General features: G+C 38.3%; 1 protein-coding gene and 1 long non-coding RNA gene across 3 annotated transcripts in view; one reads left to right on the top strand and one right to left on the bottom strand.

Annotated features, from left to right (window-relative positions):
- Positions 1-21,593, top strand: part of si:dkey-178e17.3 (somatomedin-B and thrombospondin type-1 domain-containing protein) — a 50,351-nt gene that overhangs the window by 8,591 nt on the left and 20,167 nt on the right. The gene's annotated exons all lie outside the window — the stretch shown is intronic.
- Positions 1-21,593, bottom strand: part of LOC120540616 — a 51,668-nt gene that overhangs the window by 2,340 nt on the left and 27,735 nt on the right. Inside the window, exons 3-4 of the long non-coding RNA XR_005635830.1 lie at positions 15,900-16,011; positions 3,545-3,605 (exon numbers count right to left, since the gene is read on the bottom strand). This is a non-coding gene — a long non-coding RNA (uncharacterized LOC120540616). The remainder of the gene's footprint in view (positions 1-3,544; positions 3,606-15,899; positions 16,012-21,593) is intronic.

Here is a 21,593-nt window from a genome sequence, read left to right on the forward strand (position 1 = left end):
TTGTAGCTTTGGTTGGAAGGAATGAGTCAAGAGTGAATGAGGAAAAAATCACTAAGAGATCCAATGTCTGTCTCCTACCTCCACCTTGAAGTTAAATTTATGGGGACATCCAGGCTCTATTTATTTTCCCTTTCCCAGTAATGACTCCCTCTTGCAGAATTGTAGTACTATATAAGGCTTTAAAGACAGTCAAGTGGGCAGATTCTCTCTTGGCCTGATACCAGACTCAGGAAGAAAGACATAAGTGCACAGACCCCAAAGCCCTACCCCCTCCCACACCCCCCACAATTCTGGGAAGAGTGCCTGAGATCAGTCTGCAGGTCAAGCCTCAATTCAACTAAACAACTGTCAGTGGGGAGTGTTTTGGATGTAAGACAGCAAAGATGAGGATGACAAGAGGTGGATTTTAAAATCTATGCCTCTAAAATTCACAGGATGCCACGACAGTACCAGCCACGCAGCTCTTTAAATGAAGCCTGGCAAGCCAAGAGAGGGAAGCCATTTGCTTTGTAAAACAAGTTGTCTCAAGTGACACTTGAAAGGGGTTTGCAGCAAGGGTGTTGCTACGGTAACCTGGCATGATGTAAACAATCTGTTCCCATGTGAGAGTGTGACTTATATGGGGGCCTGAGGAGGGGCACAGGTTGAATTTGTTGCAGTTCCCTCTGGTAACCATTTCATTTCAGAGTCAAACTACCACCCTTCCTTTTTCAGAATCTACTAACTTCAACAACAGAATTGTCAGGGTTTGAGTCAGCCCCTCGGGTATTGTCCACATTGGTGCTGAAAGTCTGTTCATGCCACCTGTTTCACTTCAGTTCCCACAACTGCTTCAATACACAAGCTTAGGTCACTTTGGTGTTAAGGGCAAGTGGCTAGTAATGATGAGATGACCTCATCTGGAGCTTTCAATTCCACATCCTAGATGATGTTTTGTTATTTGAAAATCAGGCCTAAAATATCTTGGCAATAGTATATTTTCTCACTTGCCAACATAAATTATCTTTATCTGCCATCCATCCGTCGTTCCAGCAATCACTGAGAACAAGTGGGTGACATGGAGCGTAATATGATTTATCTGTCATTCAGCCACACTTATCAGGAATAATTAACTTCTAATACCAGTCCACTTATGTGAGGATGAGCAGAATTAATTAATTCCTTGTATGTAGCACTTTTCTACCCTACTCAAAGCGCTTTAGATAGACAGTGGTGAGCCACTTCAACCACTACCCTTGTGTTACACCCACCTGGATGATGCTGACAGCAGGCTTACTACATACGCATTAGCTATTAGCTAGTGAAGGAATGAGAGAGAGTTCGCCAATAAGACACAGGGGATGATTAGGGGAGCAAATTGACGAGGCTATGGTCGGCAGGATAACTATGACATTAGGAAACACCCTATTCTTTTATTAAAAAATGCACAGGAATATTTTATGACCAGAGGACCACCTCAAATTTACATCTCATCTAAAAAACTGCACCAATTAGCAGTGTCCCCGTCAGTGCACTATAACATTGAGATCCCCACACAGACCACATGGTTAAATGTCCTCTGCTGGTGTCGCCAACACTTCCACCAGCATCCTAAGCTTTTTCTAGATCGTCTCCAATTTAAGTACTGGCTGGACCCAGATATGCTTAGCTTCAGGTGGATTACCTTTTCTGAAGTGCAGGTCATGTGCCAATGCACAATACTCCTCCATCTCTCATCTGGAATTCACAGGCTCCACCTTCCATCCCCTTTATTGCTTGCCCCATCCCCTCCCTCCCTAAACCGCTTATTGGTTCAATGCATTGCATGGTGTAGTGCAGTGGGGATGCAGCTATGAAGAGTGATGTAGTATGATCAGAAGTTCACAGAGGACTTCCCATCTCCCGTTGTCCTTCTATGTGCTTGTGACTTCATGAGACCCACCATCATCCACCTCCCCAAAGTAACAATTTCTTAAATGTTTCAGCTACTGAGATAATGATTCAAGCACTGACTATAATGCTTAACATAAATTACTCAGTCAACATAAATTTGTTGTCAAACAGAAATATCATCACTGACAAAACAGGCTTCTTTTTCTATAAAGTTACTGTTTTAGGCTTTTCTATCTATGGAACACCACATTTTGTTATGTTACAAATTCTATGTTTTTAACAACATAGCCAGAAAACTGTTTGCCTATTTCACTGGTTGCAGCAAGACAACAAGCTGGAATGTCCTCTGTACATATTAACTTCGAAGTGAGCTAAACTAGGCTATCAATAATAACAGTTTGCAGTTCTCTCTTATCTATTTATTCCAAAGTTAAACATTTTGATCAGAACAGGATCTTAGTGTATTTTAGGTCAGTGAACATAAACTGCTCTTAAACCCCCCTTTCAGTAGGTTCAAAAAAAGTTGTATGTTGTCTGTCAGAGGAGATTAATTGAATTTTATAATTCAGTTTTTTGACATCTCGGTCAAAAATGCCTAAATTCCCTTTCTGTGGCTGCCCTCTGTTTTCTAGATGTGATGCAGGTGATACAAGGATCAAAGATGCACTTATTCACCCTAGTTTTACTCCCCATGCTAGTTTAACTGATTGCACTTCTTACTTTCATCTATTGTTGAGGCTTTGTTTCTTTCCCTGACTATGCACAAGTGTTCTTGATGGTTTTGGTCAATAATAAGTTAAATAAGGGCAGAATATGGTAAGCCTCAAGTTGCCTGTAATTAAAATGGGAGCAACTAAGTTTTTGTAAAAATGCTTGTGGACAGTCTTTGTTAGTGAACATGAGAAACTGAATTTTCAATCATTCTTCATTAAAAGGTTCCACTTCAGATACTTCACTCATATTCCTGTAAGCTCTACACCGATAAGTTTGGAAAGATCACCATTTTGTCTAACCAAACAGTCTTTTGGTCTGACAATGTAATATATACATTTTTTTTTTTACAGAGTCAAATGAAAACCGAGCAGCTAATTGCGGTTTCCAGCTATTTGAACATTCCCACCTGCATTTTTCCCACCAGAAGCAATTTTCAGTTCCAGTCACCTGACTGGCACAGCTTAAATTTTGTGTGGCTACAGGCCTACATGCTGTGGCTGGGAAGGGAGAATAAGAAGTGACCTGTCAGATGCTCACCAATATACACTACACTTTAACAGTAAGATCAGTCCTAGTGTGAATAACAACAAAAACATTTATTCCTATACCACATTTTCACACACAGAATGTAGCTCAAAGTACTTTATTGGATGTCCAAAGGAAAATTTACAAAAAAAAGAAAAACAAATTAGCAAATAAACAAATTACTTAAATAATGACTTACATAAAGCAGAGTCCTAATATATAGTATATATTCTAAGACTCTAAACAGGAGTATGCTGTTCAAACCAAATTTGTACATATATACAGATCATAATTTTGGGTGTCATGGCAGCCTATTTGTTAGCACTGCTGCTTCAATGTCAGGCTGTGTGAAGAGTTTGCATGCTTTCCAGCTCAACATGGTTTTTACACCAGTACCCACCCCAACGTGTCAAAGGCATGCAAGTTAGCTTACTTGGTATGTCTAAGTGGCATTAATGTGACATGCCCAGGTGTCCAGTTCAATATTGTCTCCCCTGTAATGGAATAAGAAGATCCATAAAATTGTCAAATACACAGAGTTCATATCAAGCATAAAATAATGAATGATGTCCCTATTTCAGCTGCAAGTTGGGATGCACTAAAGTTAATTGGGAATGGCAGTTATTTTAGACTAAAGAGGGAAAAGCCTCCAAAGAATGTAAGCATGTCACAGTAGGAGTTACAAGTCATTAAGTGTCTTCCTTGGAAGAGCAGATTATTACCAGGGACAATCCAAAAGGTTATTTGATAGTTTCAAAGACTTGAGTACTCATCTGTAGAAAACGCAGGAGCAACACTGCTAGTGTGTTTATAATTTTTTTTTTTTGCTACAACTTGAACTAAAATGAGATGATAACCTTCATTCCTATCCTAACCAGTCCTGCTGTAATACACATATAAAGACAAAGATAAAAATCAATCTGTCTGATACAGGGTTATAAGGAACCAAACCCAACAGGAACAAGTAGAAGGTGAGAGAGCTTGTCTCAGGGCACAAACACTAACAATAGAAAATGTCTGAAAGAAAACTAAAAATCCCCAGATGAATCCTACACAAACATTCTGCAAGGGGATCCCTGGGCTCTAAATGTTGGCTGCTTAACCTTCTAATACAGTGGTGGCGAACCTATGGCACGCGTGCCAAAGGGGGCACTCGGAGCCCTCTCAGTGGGCACGCGCGCCGTCGCCCGAGCACAGAGTTTGTTACTATAAAGCCAGAGGAATGCGGGGCCGGGCTGCTCACCTCACCACACCCCTCTTCACGTGCGCCGGAGGACTTTTCTCACATCACCCGCCGCTCTGCCCAGCAGCCCAATGGAAGCGCGTCCTTCCTCTCCTGTCTGGGGTAAGGCGAGCGGCACACATGCTGCTTGAGGGTGCGGCACGGACTGCAGCCTTTTGAGTCTGTGATTCCCATGGTGGGGTTGGAGGGGATGTGGTATAGCGGGTCCACAGCTCAAAATCGAAAAGGCCAGTTTTAACAGATAATTGCCGCACTCGCGGCTTAAAGGGGGTTATGGTAGAGTGGCCGGAGCGGTTTCCGGGAGCTTTGTGATGCAGGCAGTCCTCGCTTAAGCGCACAGGTGAGGAGTCGCCTGCATCTGTAATTATTGCCGGGAGTTGCTAATCGCCACACCTGATCCACGACCCCGTAATATATAATAGAAGCTTTGGGGGCGGAGCTTAATAGGGAAGACCTGCGTGAAACACTTGAGAGGATCGAAGGGATGACAAAGGACAGCACAGTTAGTTATGAAAAGGAAATCCTTAAAGTGTGGAATTCTCTGCCAAATAATCTTAAGTCAATGAAGGCACTTGAGATTGCTTTCCTTACTTTGTTTGGAACATCTTGTGCTTGTGCGCAGCTGTTTTCAGCTTTGAATTAAATCAAATCTGACACCAGAAACAGACTAACAGATGACCTGAGTGCTGCATGTGTTGCTCTCAAACTTACAAAGTATGAGCCAAGGTCAGACAAATTATCAGCATGCATACAACAGCAAAAATTAATTAATTGTTCAAAAGCATACAGAATGCAAACTTTTACCTTTCAACAAAAAGTTGTTTGTATCATTGAAAGCTCTGTTATTATGTTTTTCTTTTAAGACAAAATATGTTAATGTATGAGTGGCTTTTCTAAACTAAAACCTCAGTAGATAGACAGACAGAGCATCGGTATTGGCAGTTCCGTCCAATTTATCATCCAGCTGCACTCCCAGGTATTTATAGGTCTGTACCCTCTGCACACACTCACCTCTGATGATCACGGGGTCCATGAGGGGCCTGGGCCTCCTAAAATCCACCACCAGCTCCTTGGTTATGCTGGTGTTCAGTTTTAGGTGGTATTCAGGTTAAATTGCCATGTTGGCACTTTGCGATAAATAAGTGGGTTTTGGATTGCAGTTTGGGCACTTGGTTTCTAAATGGTTCGCCATCACTGTTCTAATATGTTTTCTCTTTCAGCCATCAGGACAGACATCAAGGTTCAGATAAACATTGACTACTAAGTCAAACAGAAGAAAGGGATGGAAGTGCAGTCAGTAAAATGCATACTAATTGGTTAACAACTTGTATAGCACATCAAGATGTTTTCGAAAACCAAGCAAAACATTCTAAATACTAATATTCTCAAAATCTGAGCAAATTAAGGGACAACTGATTGTAGAGAAAAAGGGTGGTGGCTGCTGACTAAAAGAAACTGACTCAAAAAGAAAGAGTACAGTAAACCCTCGTTTATCATGGGTAATCTGTTCCAGACTCTACCACGATAAATGAATTTCCGTGAAGTAGGATTCTTTATTTATGAATCTAATATTTTCGCTGTTAGAGCATAGAAAACTTGTTTATGATCTTCTAAATACTTTTTTACCATTATTAGAGCCCTCTAGACATGAAATAACACCCTTTAGTCAAAAGTTTAAACTGTGCTCCATGACAAGACAGAGATCACAGTTCTTTCTCACAATTACAAGAATGCAAACATATCTTCCTCTTCAAGGGAATGCGTGTCAGGAGCAGAGAATGTCAGAGAGAGAGAGAAAAGCAAACAATCAAAAATCAATAGGGCTGTTAAGTATGGAAAGCACCGCGATAAAGCCGCCGCAAGGAAGGGATCAATGTGAAGGTAGTCTTTCAGCATTTTTTTAGAGGAGCATCCGTATCTTCTAAGCAAACAGCCTCTGTGCAAATAGCCCTTCTGCTCACACCCCCTCCGTCAGGAGCAGAGAATGTCAGAGACCGTTACAGAGACAAAGAAAAGCAAACAATCAAAAATCAATAGGTCTGTTAGAGCTTTTAAGTGTGCGAAGCACCGCAAGGGAAGCATATCGTATATCATTGAGGAGTTTTATTTAATACGTAACACATGCTCTGATTGGGTAGCTTCTCAGCCATCCGCCAATAGCGTTCCTTGTATGAAATCAACTGGGCAAAGAAACTGAGGAAGCATGTACCATAAATTAAAAGACCCATTGTCTGCAGAAATCCACGAACCAGCGAAAAATCCGTAATATATATTTAGATATGCTTACATTTAAAATCCGCGATGGAGTGAAGCCGCAAAAGTCGAAGCGCGATATAGCGAGGGATCACTGTATAGCATTTTGGAGGAATCATGTGTGACAGACAAGGGTTTACCATCTGGAAGTATATAGAAAGAGTAGATGACTATAGTTTTATCTAAAGGAAAAGACAGCCAGACTAATTCTTGGAACAACTGCTAAAAAGGATGAGTAGATACAGTTCTGTGGCAATACTAAGATTTCTTAAGATAAAAAATGTAAAAGTCAAGAGAAGCCTTGTGTATTGACAAGTGAATCTCATGTTTCAAGAAATTAGTTAAAACTTTTCTGAGGTGTCAGTTTGCCAACTTTGAGTAGTAAAGCTCTTCAGAGAGGTTCAATATGTTTAATCCTGGGTGTGTAATAGGACGAGTCCTTGGAAAGAAATAATATAAATAATATATACAATATATAAACAGAAGAACCATCAAGCTAAACAAAAGAATGTCATTGGTGCTGTTTTTAATTATAACTCATCAAAGAATCTGTTGGGTGTTAAGTGTTTGCATTTACAGCCTGTGTGGTGCCATCTTGTTGGAGATGTTGGGCAAAAGTGAATAGTTTCAAGTTGGACCCACACTGTTGATCTATTTTTCATCACCAGTCAAAAACTAGGCACCAGCTTCTCTCATGTTGTGCTATCTTGTAAGAATTGGATTCTACAGTTCTACATTGTTGACTTGGCTAAGATGCCAAAGTTACTCAAGCATGTGCATGTTCTGCATGATCCAAGCAAATCACATATATACCAACAATCAAACAATCAAAGCCTTTGTATTACATCAGAGAGAAAGGAGGGGGAGGGGACAGTTTTTCTGTTGATTCACCACCTCTGTAAACTTGACTATGACCTCTGAACCCTGCAGGATCAACCAAGTAAGCCATGCATAATAATGTTGATGGTATCTGTCTGGTTTTTCATTCATATCCCTCGGGAATGATCTTGTCAGCAGGAACGTGCAGGAAGGACGCTCAGAGCACCGTGCCTTCCTGGTGTGTAAACTATGGGTAGAGGTTGGACCTACTTGTCAGGATGGGAAAAACCATACTTAGTTGGTGTCTATAAAGATAATCAACTTCCATGGGTAATGAAAGAGTTGAGACCTTTTTCTTTATCTTTCTAACTTATAGTAACTGCAGCCAGAGTAGACTCAGATTTAACTTAGAATTCTCTTTGACACCTTGGAGGCAATGGGATCAACAGTGGGCAGTAGATTATGTTTTTAAATACTGCCCACCTTCTGTACACAGAATAATCTCTTCAATGCTTGATTGACCAGCAGTAATGATAATCATCCATCTATCTTTAATGTTCTTTCCCTTGCAAGGATCTCAATATTTATTTATTTACTTTTAAAAATTAAATTTCAACTGTATTATGAGTTTACCAATTGTGTTTGAAATAGTTTCATTAATACACAGCTTTTAATAACAGCACTGGGGGATCTGACTTTTTTTTTTTTGGAGCTTTTTTTAGTCTCATTTCTTCTTAGCACTTTGAAAAATAATTTCACAATGTATAAATACAAGCTACATCAATCTGTTCTCCCGTCTCACCCTTTAATCATGTTTGTATCCCCTGGTGCCCATTATCTACTTAATAATAAACATAAATGTCATTCGCTCCACTGTGCCAGAAGGGGTCCTAGTTTTTATAAGGCTACTCTTCCTTCTGATGCTAAAGACACTTCCAGTTTGCTTGTCCCCCTAATTCATAATGCATATTTAAACACAACTCTCTTGGCCTATCATGCACACGTTTTTATCTACCATATATTAAGCTCCTTAAATGTCAAATTGGTTTGCTTGCCTCTGTTATTAAATCTACATTACAATATTGTAGGTGCTGAACGTGGTGCGCTTAAAAACGGCCTAAATGTTTGATAGTCGGATGATCACAGAACTAAGTGATAGTCCTGCTTGACTGTCTAAGGCAATGGAATAAAAAAACATAATGGGCCAGTTCAGTCCACATCTGTGACTCAGTAAACTGTTCCCATATTCCACATTTTATAAACTATAAACAACTACATTTTCCTTTACCATACACTTTTTAGTTACTCTCTAATCTTTCTGTTATGTTATTGTGCCAAAAAATAAACTTCTGCCTCTTATCTTGTTTAATTTTATTCACATCTATGATGGGATATATTCTCTAGGCCCTACAAGCCTTAAATTGAAATAATTCTGAAAATGGTAGAAGGATATTGCTGATATGTGAAAGCAGAGGTATTATTTGTTTGTGACAGGTGTGAAATTCAAAATACTTTACTTAATACAACAGTATGTCATAGGTAACTCACAGATTTCAGAGGTTACATGGCCTGCATTTTATTCAACACTTGAAAAATTCAGTAACTTTGTTGACTCCATGACTTGCACCCTTTGAAGGCACTGGCTCCTCAGAGGTAAGTGGTTTAGAAAAAGGACAAAGGGAAAATATAATTGTGCTAATTAGGGTTTGTGATGGTAGCAAGTGTTTAGAACTAGGGTGTACAAGTACTATTATGAATGTAGTGAGAAGTCAAGTAAAATGACACTTTTAATTCGCTAACTAAAAAGATCACAATATGTAAAACATTCATCTGTCCATTGTCCTGAACAGGTGTGATCACAGTGAGCTAGAGCCTTTCCAGGCTAGTTTAGGTGCACTCCAGGGATCATCCTTGGATGGGATTCCAGTTTACTGCAATGCAGTTACTTAGCTTAAACTGTGTGTCTTTAGGATATGGAAATAAACAAGTACCCCTGAAGAAAACTCATACAGACCATGAGAAAACTTACAAATTCTCACCTCAGTGTCCAACATGTTTATTTACTCTTATATAATGGCTTATGAACATGGGATGCTTACAGAGTCTCTCACAAGCAAACCACTGAGGTGTCTGACAGTTTGATGATCACATGGTCAAGAAATAATGGTAGCTCTACTTAGGTTAATTTCAGATGATAAAATTGTACTCATACCACTCATGATATTCCCAGAATTTATCCATTAAAATAGACCACTAAAGCACTGCAGTACCATGCCTAGCTCTTAGACATGTTCATTAACCTACCCACCCCCACCATACACACCCGCTTATCTGAGGCAGTCTTCTAAAGATCGTCTGTCGTAATTTCTAGTTTATTTAAAAAACACTCTTCACCATAAATCTTTCAAGTACTAAGTTTCTTCTTCTTTATGTATATATTTAGAGAATTTCTGCATTTTCACCTGTTGAATCTATTTCATTAATTTAATTCTCCCTGTCCATGCATGTCAATTAATATAACTTTTCTGCGCAAATCTGATTTTTTTTATATAAATCTAGACAGAGTGACAGATACTAGATAGATAAGGCATTATATAACAGATAGAGAAAAGGCACTATACAGTCATGGCCGAAATTATTGGCACCCCTGGAATTTTCTCTTAAAATGCACCATTTCTCCCAGAAAATCGTTGCAATTGCAAATGTTTTGGTATACATATGTTTATTTCCTTTTTGTGCATTGGAACACCACAAAAAAAACAGAGAAAAAAAGCCAAATCTGACATCATTTCACACAAAACTCAAAAACCGGGCTGGACAAAATTATTGGCACCCTCAACTTAATATTTGGTTGCACGCCCATTGGAAAAAATAACTGAAATCAAGTGCTTCCTATAACCATTAACAAGGTTGTGACACCTCTCAACTGGAATTTCTGAGCACTTTTCTTTTGCAAACTGCTCAAGGTCTCTCAGATTTGAAGGGCGCCTTCTCCCAACAGCAATTTTGAGATTTCTCCATTAAGTGTTCAATCGGATTTAGATCCAGACTCATTGCTGGCCACTTCAGAACTCTCCAGCGCTTTGTCTTCAACCATTTCTGGGTGCTTTTAGAGGTATGTTTGGGGTCATTGTCCTGCTGGAACACCCATGACCTCTGACGCAGACCCAGCTTTCTGACACTGGGCCCTACATTGCACCCCAATATCTTTTGGTAGTCTTCAGATTTCATGATGCCTTGCACACAGTCAAGGCATCCAGTGCCAGAGGCAGCAAAACATCTTAAAACCTCCACCATGTTTGACTGTAGGTACTGTGTTCTTTTCTTCGTAGGCCTCATTCAGTTTTCTGTAAACAGTAGAATGATGAGCTTTACCAAAAAGCTCTACCTTGGTCTCATCTGTCCACAAAACGTTCGCCCAGAAGGATTTTGGCTTCCTCAAGTACATTTTGGCAAACTCCAGTCTGGCTTTTTTATGTTTCTGTGTCAGCAGTGGGGTCCTCCTGGCTCTCCTGCCATAGTGTTTCATTTCGTTAAGATGTTGACTGTTAGTTTGAGCTGACACTGTTGCACCCTGAGTCTGCAGAACAGCTTGAATATGTTTTGAAGTTGATTGGGGCTGTTTATCCACTATTTAGACTATCCTTCGTTGCAGTGTGTTATCAATTTTTATCTTCCGTCCACATACAGGGAGATTAGCTACAGTGCCATGTGTTGTGAACTTCTTGATTATGTTGTGCACAGTGGACAAAGGAACATGAAGATCTCTGGAGATGGACTTGTAGCCTTGAGATTGTTGATATTTTTCCACAATATTTGTTCTCAAGTCCTCAGACAATTCTCTGCTCTTCTTTCTGTTCTCCATGCTTAGTGTGGTACACTCAGACACACAACAGAAAGGTTGAGTCAACTTTTCCCAATTTTAACTGGCTTCAGGTGTGATTGCTATATTGCCAGCACATGTTTCTTGCTACAGGTGAGTTCAAACGAGCATCATATACTTGAAATAAAACGATTTACCCACAATTTTGAAAAGGTGCCAATAATTTTGTCCGGCCCATTTTTGGAGTTCTGTGTGACATGATGTCAGATTTGCCTTTTTTTCCCTGTTTTTGTGTTGTTCCAATGCGCACATAAAGGAAATACACATGTGTATACCAAAACTTTTGTAATTGCAACTATTTTCTGGGAGAAATGGTGCATTTTCTGGGAAAATTCCTAGGGTGCCGATACTTTCGGCCATGACTGTATGACAGATAACTGCACTGACTCCAAAAGGGAAAATCACTCCAGCAGTTAAAAAAAGTAATTTTTATCAAACTATTGCGCAAGTGCAAGATTTAGAACTATACAAATAAACAGTAACAACATATTGTCCCTATTCAAAACTACAAGTATCTGGCTAGAGTGAATGTGGGCAAGACAGGTGAGAGTACCATATAGTCTGAAGGTTAAAAAAAAGACACCCAGCAGTTTCTAAAAACACATCATGGTGTAATGAGACAGTCGCATAAGTTTTTCCCCAAACAAAGCAACAGGTAGAGGATTACCTGAACTAGCCTTGATGGGCAGTAATTTTGCCACTGACTGCACTGAGTAGTACACAGTCAGTCTTGGAATGCCACTGGCCTTTTTTATCTGACAGGTTCCTTGGATACCCCAAGCTGATGCCACTTCCTCGACAGATAGCATCTTAGAACAATACATCTGCCGCTATGGACCGAGAGAACTTTCAGGTTGTCCATGTAATCCATTCTGCTGATCAGACCTCCTGACCATGTTTTTCCCCATGTTTACTTATTTGATGACTAAAAGATTCAAACATCTGAATCCTCTGTTTAGTAATGATGCCAGCCATTTTCTTATGCTCAGCTGAGACCTGCTAAGGACACATCTCACCCAGGAGTGGAGAAGGAGTGAAGATCCATGTATGAAATTTGCTATACAAAAAAATGTTACCTGATTAGCACCACTTGTACTATTATTTTGCTGACAACTGTCCATTTACTGAAACTGCTCAAAGTAATATCAGCATTAGAGGGCTGGAAACCATCTTAGTGGCATCAAGTAAAAGGCATGAATCAACATAGCAATTTCGAGTTCAAAATCAACTTAAGCTTAACATTTTTTGGGATGTGAGAGAAAACACTTGTAAACACAGGAATGACAATTAAATTCCACAGTGTCAGTGAATAGATCCTGGCCTTTATCTGGTAACTACTATATTACTGTCATTTTAATTAGTTATTATATTCTACTCTTATCATATTAACCTTAGAATGCATTAAGCTGAACTGCTCAAAGGCATTGCTTGGGCAATTATCTTGAAACCTCTTTTCTGAATTGTATGCATAAACATCTTTGCTACTCAAAATTGCCATTTACTTTTGAAAATACGCACACTTCATGGTAAGAATCACAGTGGACAGATGAACGACAGTCAGACATTTCCACTCTTTAGGTATAACTCCCATTTCTGTGAACTTGTTGAAACCGTAAAGATATTCCATGGCAATTAATTTCATAGCGTGCTTTGTGGCAGTGGCCCCTCAGCTAGGGTTCTGTTTTTTTTTTCTTTGTTTAAATTCTTCGGACCGTTGTTGATGAAGTAGTAGTCCCAGGACGTGAGCTTAAGTGGAAACAGCAATCCAATAAGCTCCTACAGTGGTGGGACACTGCAAGCCTGCCCATTTCTTCCCCTTATTTTACATAAGGTAGCACAAAATACTAATATTTTTACCTTAGGCTTACTAGGGACAAGAGTTTTTTTAATTTTACTTGAGGGTACAACTATGCTGTCTCTCTTATAATTACATTATAGCTTTCTTCACAGCAGCTCAAACTCATTAAAACGGAACATTTTATTTGTTGCCTCTGAACGCACTGTTACCTCAGAATGAAAGCTTTGCCCCACGTTAAAGGTATGATTGAAAAATAAAATAAATCAAATTTGGCCTTATTTTAACCACATGGTGGAAAAGTGGTTGCCTAAGTTTTAAATCCAACAATCTGACCCACATTTAAGTCCTTTGGTTTTCCTCCACTTCTACTGAAACTTCTATGTACTCACTGATTTTCTGAACTCGCAGGGAAACTGAGAATGATTCTAAGTACTCTGCTAATGGCAAATCTTAAGGTAATAGTACTGACATCATTATGGCAAGGGACCCTAGCCTCTTTGCTCAAAAGCAGGGTCCAGTTGTCATAAAGGTTCATGCAACTTGGCTACCTTATGTGCCCATCTTTCTAGGCGAGTATGAGGAGCTCTTGCTTGCATTGAAATAGGTTGGGATGGACAGTCTCCTAGTTAAATGTCAAGCAGTTTGCAATTTTTTAATGTGTTTCTTATATTTTATGTTCTGATATAAAAATGCCATTTATTGCTATGCATTCCAGCTAGTTGGCTTACTGGGGTGCACTTGCTCTGAACACTTTCTTTAATGTTTTTCCTACTTCAAATATTTTGTTACTTTGATGAAATACAGCTTATCACATCATATTTCTTCTTCCAATAATTTCTTTCTGTACTTTAAACCTTTCCCCTACTTTAGAGTTTTAACATAGGCAAGCGACAGCAGGGCATGCAGGAACCTCTGGGGCAAGTACTCTTACCTTCAGAGGCTTCATGGGATTGACATTTTTCTCATCAGATGCACAATAGGCTTACTTTGACTTTCACGCCTCCTAACCATATGCTGCCATGCAGGCGTTAAAAAAGAATTTGAGGGCTGTCAGCCGTAGCAACATGCATGCAGAGCGGGTGCTGATTACAGGCCTGCTAAAATGTACTTAGTTGAGCTACTGGAATGTGCGTGTGTGGTCTCTGCTTCAAAGTCGAGGCACTAGAAAGAAAACAAAGTTAGACTTCCTTGTTGATATGTTGCTCAAGGTTGCCATACTTTACTTTGTAGTACATGAAGTCTTATAAGGCTCCTAACAGACATTATGTTGTGCAGAGTGGCTAAGGCAAGCAGCTGCTAAAGGGGATTAACAGAGGAAGTGATCTGGGGAAGTTTACTGCAATCATCAAGAGGAAAATCTTTTTTTTCTTTCCTTTAAAAATATCACATACTGTACAGTATATTAATTTTTTTCTTCATTTCACATCATCAAAGAGTACGTTTTCAGAATGTTTATACATTTGTAATTACACACAGAAACACATAATACAAAACCAGACACATATGCATATACATGTAAATACATTGTGTGTGTGTACAGTATGAATGTATATAAAAAAATACATGCAATCACACATACAAACCAGTAATAATTAGGACTTGAATTCTATAGTACAAGCCATTTTTTTTCTTACGGAATACACAACTGTCATGAAAGTGAATATACTAAAGACCTTTGAAGCAGAGTAAGAGTTTTAAATTACAAACGTAGTAACTGTGCAAGCAGCAAGTCAGACATGTAAGCTCATAAAAGAACAATGCAGGAGAGACAGACAGTGGTAATGCAATCAGTTTAAATTACAGAATAAAGAAAACAGCAAAGAAAAATGCAAGGAAATCAGATGATGTTATTATGCCTCTAGACAATAAAATGTTCATCATAATAGGCAAGAAACTGATTATTGTGTGCATGGTATGAAACATTAAGTATTATATGGTTTAAAAAGTTCTAATGAGTTGGACACAGTTCACTCTCCTTTATATATACAATAATATTGAGGACAGTTCATTTACAAATGTAATACATAGCTCAATTAATATTGATGGAAATTGCTAAAACTTAAATTTTCTAAATGTTAGCTACATGTAAATAATTCATTTTCATTTACATTATTTGGCTAATGCCTTTACCCAAGGCAACTTACAGCATTTATGATACAACTGGTTACATTTCTTTGGGTTTTCCAATTGGACCACAGGCAGGTCAAGTGACTTGCTCATGGTTACACAGTGTCAGTAGCAGGATCTGAACCCACAACCTCTTAATCACTACATCACACTGTCAATATGTACTGTAGCTAATTAAACTTGTATATGTATTACATACAAAAGTACATGCAGAAGTTCATGTAACATAAAAAAGCAGGTGGGACTTGAAGAGATACAGTTGGAAGTCTAACCACAATGACACGTTAGTGGCAGTCAGGCATGTTACCATCAACACTGTTTTGTAATCGCTGTAGAACTGTGCTAAGATCTAACTAAAAAATATGAAGCTTAAATCATAATTTTCTTTCTCTACTATTGCATTTTTGGTGAGATTACATTTTCTATGTCTCAGGGCCATATGATTGACTCTTTAGTGAAAAACATGTTTTCCTGCAAATAGCCATGACTTTTTTGTCAATCAATAATTGAATCAAAAATATTTATACAAATGTTATTTACATTAATGTGTATGCACCATCAAAACATATGGATAGAATAAGAATTTAAGCTCTTAATACATTGGTATATTATAGGTGTGTTACAATAAATTTACTATTAGAATATAAGAAAATATTTTTCCTTACCATGCTTTAGTATGCCGCTGGGAGTGCTGATGAGCATTACTAGTTTCTATCTTCATGTTATATGTTATTCCCCTGAAGTACGGCCACTTCACACTGAAAATGCCTATTTTTCCTGCAAAACATTGAAAGCCAAAGGATTGCCACCCAAGAATAATTGGGTAGACAACAGAACAAGCAATACATGTGTTTATGGAAGTACCAAGCATGCTCATATAGACATACAAACATGTTATTAATGTTTCATATATATTAAGATGTATCAAAAATATTTCTAGAGCTACATTTTTTCTAAATCCAGGCTCTGTCACTATTTGACAATAACTTGTTTTCCCAGTCAATTTTATAATAAACATATGCAATAGATACATAACAGAAGAATATGAAAACAAATTTTTATCTTAACATATCACAGGGTTAAGAAAACGCTTAATACACAACACATCCCCACCCTTAAGAAGTGATGAATGTTAATTAAAGAAAAAAAAAGGAACAGTCCAACAGTCAGCCAGCACAGAGAGGAAGGAGACCGAAGCACAATGAAGACAGCTAGAAAGCCACACCACAAGGCTATCCCCACTCATCCCCTGATCAAATTAACTTCAGTAAGGCATCACTGAATTTAACAATTTGAAGAGTTGTTGATGTGCAATGCAGAAAGTTCCCAGAGAAGGCTGCCTGCTAGTGAGACAAAGTAATACAGTCAGGTGATCTCCAGCAGGAGGCCAGCAATAATACCTAAAGTGATTTCACACTATTACAGTACATACAGTGGAAAATCCTTAAAAAGTGGAACCTGAGATGACCTGAAAAAAGATGCACACAAAGAATTGCCAGGGGCATCAACGGAACACAGATAAAGTGTGGCGGGAGCCAAGCGCATTAAATAGCACTGGGGGTGTGTTTTGATAGAATTTATGATCATTTTGAACTGAATGTTTTGGTGATTTGATATGCACATTAATTTTTAATATTTCTGAATACACAAGTCAAGTGCAATGTGGTATGAGACTGAAAATCATGAGACCTTAAAGTGGATATCAACAGGGGCTTATAGGAAGCTTTCCACAGCAAGATGTAGAGTTAGGGTATAGGCTTGGATTTAGAGATTGCGGAAACTGCTAAAGTGTACAATGGGTGACAGAAATTCTACAAGTTATAAGCACAGACCTCAGCAGGAGATAAAAGAAAAAAGAGATTACAGGAATTACTAGCCTATCAACGCTGGAGACTTAATCCTCAGTGAGACTTAAGAAGAGAAGGTCCTTTAGGCAGGAGTCAAAAACAGGAGAAGAAGGGGTTGAATATGATGCATATAAATTTGAATAAAATTGAAAGAAACGTTTGCTTATTATTAGTAGAGGGTGGGCAATATGGGTGGGGGTTATTAGTAGGGGTGGGTAAATATAAGCAAAATTATAATACATGATATTTATAAAATTGAATTGATGATAATTATAACATTTTGGACAGAATAGTATATACAGTATACTGGTATAGACTTAAAAATTTTTAAAATAACGTCCTTCTGACTTAATTTATATCAAACAATTACTGGAGTCTTTTTTTTTAAACTTGAACTGAAGATTTAATGTATTATATTTTAATAGTCATGGAAAATGCAATTAAACAAATAAAACTGAGAACAAATTTACCAAATAATACAGTTTTAGAATGAAATTTGTCTGCAAAAATCTCTTGGAGGGAAAAAAAAGTCCACAATGTTCCATCTCGTGTGTAATGTTTTCACACAACTTGAAATAAAATGTATGCAGCCAGCGTCAAAGTGAACAGAACACATAGTGTGTGATGAGCATTGTGCTGAAGGCGCAGCATATCAAACCGTGTGAGTGTGTGTGATTCAATATGTGCAAGTTGTGTATGTGATTCAGCACCTGTGCCAACATTTCAATTTAACTGTACTCAAAATGTTTTCTTTTTTTTCCAAAAGGCACCTCATTCAGGCTATGTACCATGTTCCACTGGTCCTTCCATATTGACAACAACCACCCACTGTTCATTCTTACACTTCTAAACATTGCTGGGTCTGCAGTGTATGTGAAAGCATCGCACGTGAGCCATCTCCATGCTCATAAAATGTTCAATCTGGCATGTTCTCCTTTGCACATGTCAAATTGATGCTGGCGGTATACTTTGTATTGCAAGTAGCAATCATAGGTGAGTTTATATTTTAATCTAATTCATGGCCAAATACCACATTCCATTTGTCCTTCCATTTTCATAAACAGTTCACCATTCATTCTTTATCCATCTATACTGTTGTGCCGCCATATACTACACTGCATCATCCCACTCCCAACCACATTACTGCAACAAATGTGTCACTTTTGCAACAAGATGGCTTCCTGGTGTGCTAATATAAAATTAAGAAAATTTCTCCTGGATGACAGAATTGTCTTGTTTCTACCAGTGTACTGCACATCACTAGTTATTAGTGAGAAGTCCCATCCTGGTTTTGATAATCAAAATTAAAGAGAAAGTGACACAATTTTTCAGTTTAAGGGACAAAAAATGGTTTAGAACAAAAAAATACAATAACGAGCCTGGGTATAACTGACCATAAGGTCTGTACAGAGAAAAAACAAAGAGTTCAATTCCATATTAGTAATCATGCCTCCAATTTACCATATTAAGACAAGCACTTTCTAAATCAGAAGGGTAGGTGCCTACATTCAAAATCAGTTGACAGGACTTGTGTGCCAAGTTACCAACAAGAACAATTGTTGCATCGCAAAGGGAACCCTAGATGGAAAGCAATACAAATGTCAGGCTCTAGGTAGTTCTAGTATTGAGATAAACTCTTCTAATTTAGGCCCCATGTATTCACAAAATGTCATCATGGTGCTCATGGTGGCATATGCCCCAAGAGTGTAGGAGATTTACCCAACAGAGGGTGTAATATGGGACTGGCATCAGCAGCAATAATTCAATCATAGCACTTAAAGTGAAGAATTTGATGAGTCATGTCATTATAGAATGAACCCCAACATGCCATAGGGCCATAAGGTGTCACCAAAGGAATTCTTTTCCTTCCAATCTCAGACAGGACATGCCTGCATTCACACTGCCTGCTGTTCTAACCTTAAACATAAAGACCATCTTACAAGAATGACAACCCCACATATCTTACCATGAGCTGAAAATGCAGCAACCACAGCATTTCATTTGATCGAAGCACTCTAAAGATCATGGGGTAGTGAGTTTCTTGCAGAAAGGTATTGTCTAGTGTCTTTCTAAACCAAAACTCAACTATACTCATCTGAGATCGTTTTGTTGATTGAGAAGCAGTGAGACTACTATACTCTATACAAGTACCAAAAAAAAGTCAGTCTCTGATATGCATACTTAGAATGGACTCTGGCAGTAAAAGCGCACATGGGGACTCTGGGAATCTGATCTCATTAGCATAGAGAAGGTTTCAGATTTATGCTGCTGGTGGCCCAAGGGCAGAGTGTTTCATCTCCTTCCTCATGAAAAACTTTGACCTTGGACATAACTAGTAATTTGCACATCAACTTAAGGATTCAATAGCATAAAGAATTCTCCTCAATCCAGCGTGTCACCTCTAGCTGTGCCAAAATGAGCAGTCTAGGGGCTCAAATGACTGAGCATCCTGTGCAACATTTGTAGAACTAATTTGGTGGAATTCTGAAAATTCCACAGTGGCTTTGAGCTGCGACATGCCATGTGAAATTGATGAGTGCTGGCATGGGAACTAAATGTGGCTGAACAACAGGCTTCCAAAGCATGAATCACTGCTGAATGTGCAAGACAGAATGGCTAATAGGAGATCCTTAGAATGCAGATCCTGATTCAACATGTAGAGTTAGAGTTAAAAAAAAAAAATCAGGCAATTTGGCAGTCTTAAAGGACTGATACAGTGAATTTTATAGAATGCTTTTCTTTACGAGTGAGCTCAGCTGTACTTAGGAAACAGTCCATAACTAAGATGTAAAACTAATCAGCCCAATAAAATTAAGAGGTATGAACTTGGTGTGTGGGTATGTTTGTGTGTGTCCTGCGGTGGGTTGGCACCCTGCCCGGGATTGGTTCCTGCTTTGTGCCCTGTGTTGGCTGGGATTGGCTCCAGCAGACCCCCGTGACCCTGTGTTCGGATTCAGCGGGTTGGAAAAATGGATGGATGGATGGTATGAAAGAAACTAACACTTTAATGTTATTGTTTTATATGGAATCTTTTACAGTGAAAAGAAAGTATGTTTTATGTAGTGTGTTTAATAATAAGCACTATTGCAAAACATTTTACAAGCCTATTTTATACAGTACTAATCAGACAGCTAAAAGTCACATGCTCTTACAGCAGCCTTTATTTTATATAGGGGTGACTTTTTTTGTAATGATACATTGCTCTGTAAAACATATCAGGTTTTATAAGGTACATTTAGCCAAGAACACTCTCTCATAGTGTACTGTAAGTGACTCTGCAAATAGTAACTTGCACAAAGAAGCACTGTCCTTAAGGGCTTTACAAAATACTGTTTTAATGGCAATTTCATAGTGAATGCCATTGAAGCTGCTTTACAAAAGCTTCAGATTTTAGTATCATAGACAGCACTATAGCATCACTTCACTAAAGTAGGGCGAGAAGAAAGTTCTAACACTATATACTGTCACAATGCTTTAATCACATCTGTCATAATGTGCACTCTCAGCTTTGCAAGAGTTAAGTCTGTGCAGCACCTTTCATTTGAGTGTTACAGCAAAGCACGTCACAGAAACATCTTATCATTTGTCTTGCATATTGAACACTATCAAGAAAAGTATATAATACAGTGCTTTTTATAATAAAAAAAGACTTTTCCACAATATATGCTACAAACACTCTTTTTGTAGCATTTCTTATGATGTTTGTTTACATTAGTAAACACAGTGAATAGTATTGTAAAATGCCTTATAGAATTTGTACTCATTTTTTAAGGAACACTGACAGACTGAGCAGATCATTCCTCCCCCACACTGTGCAACTCTTCAATTCCACCCTGGGGGGTAAACGTTAATATTATACAAAATTATTGTCTGTCTTTTATACCTTCATTGTTATCACTCTTTAATTTAAAATTGTTCTTTATCAGTATGCTGCTGCTGGAGTATGTGAATTTCCCCTTGGGATTAATAAAGTATCTATCTATCTATCTATCTATCTATCTAAAAGTCTGCTTCTGAAAATCCCTTTTTAAAATTCCCTTTCTTTTGTCACTACCATAAAAGTCACAAAAATAGTTTATATAGAACCTAAAGTTAACACTTTCAAAACATTTTAACACCTGGAGGCACTCTACTTTATACATTACCTTTCATCATGATCCTTATCACAAAACACTTTTACACAAGTCTATCTCACATCCCAAAGATGGTTTGCTGGCTAGGTGAGAGGGTGTTTTGTTACGGACTGCTGTCCTATCAGGAGCTGGTCTTTGCCATGCCTCTAGGGCTATAACGATAAGCTTGAATTCACTGTTGTGGAAAATGTGGCTTCAGGAAACAGAGGATAAATATCACTCAAAGCTGAGCATTAAAGTTCTCAGGTCTTATTGGTTATGCCAAATCTGTATTAGTTTTATATTTCTTGACCTGTAGTCACCTGATATTGCTAGGAAAGCCAGTCTTTGAAGTCATTTTTCCAAAACTTTTTAACCTTTCAGCAACATCCAAATGATA

The sequence above is a fragment of the Polypterus senegalus genome, chromosome 12 (assembly GCF_016835505.1).
Source record: "Polypterus senegalus isolate Bchr_013 chromosome 12, ASM1683550v1, whole genome shotgun sequence".
NCBI classification, from domain to species: domain Eukaryota; kingdom Metazoa; phylum Chordata; class Cladistia; order Polypteriformes; family Polypteridae; genus Polypterus; species Polypterus senegalus.